This window comes from Penaeus monodon, chromosome 33 (assembly GCF_015228065.2).
Source record: "Penaeus monodon isolate SGIC_2016 chromosome 33, NSTDA_Pmon_1, whole genome shotgun sequence".
NCBI lineage: Eukaryota > Metazoa > Arthropoda > Malacostraca > Decapoda > Penaeidae > Penaeus > Penaeus monodon.
Window position 1 is genome coordinate 162,778 of NC_051418.1, and position 453 is coordinate 163,230.

Consider the following 453-nt stretch of genomic DNA (forward strand, 5'->3'; position numbering starts at 1 on the left):
AAAACAAGCAAACACAAACACTGCACCCTTGCAATGAGTGAGATGAAGCGGAGGAATTTTCACATCATCAGAGAACACAGATCGAAAGACTTCTCCCGGAGATAGACGGGAAGAGGAATAGGAGGGAAAATCACCAAGGAACATGGAGAAAACACGCTCGGTCCAAGTGAATAACGAGGGGGGGAGGTCTGTTTTCATCAGCATCTAACAGAGAAACTGTCTGGCTTTATATATCCAATATCTATTTGTATCTATATGACATCAGTCACAAATGATACTGAAATAGAATAAAAAGCTGAAACTGAGTAGAAAATATTCACTTTTATTTAGATAATGATGCATGACATTATTGCATACCATATGACTTTTTTTCCCCAAGGTGACGCACGCGTGGAGGAGCGGGGTTTCCCTTTATGGCGCCCTCATCTACGCGGGGCTCCCGGGCCTCGAGCA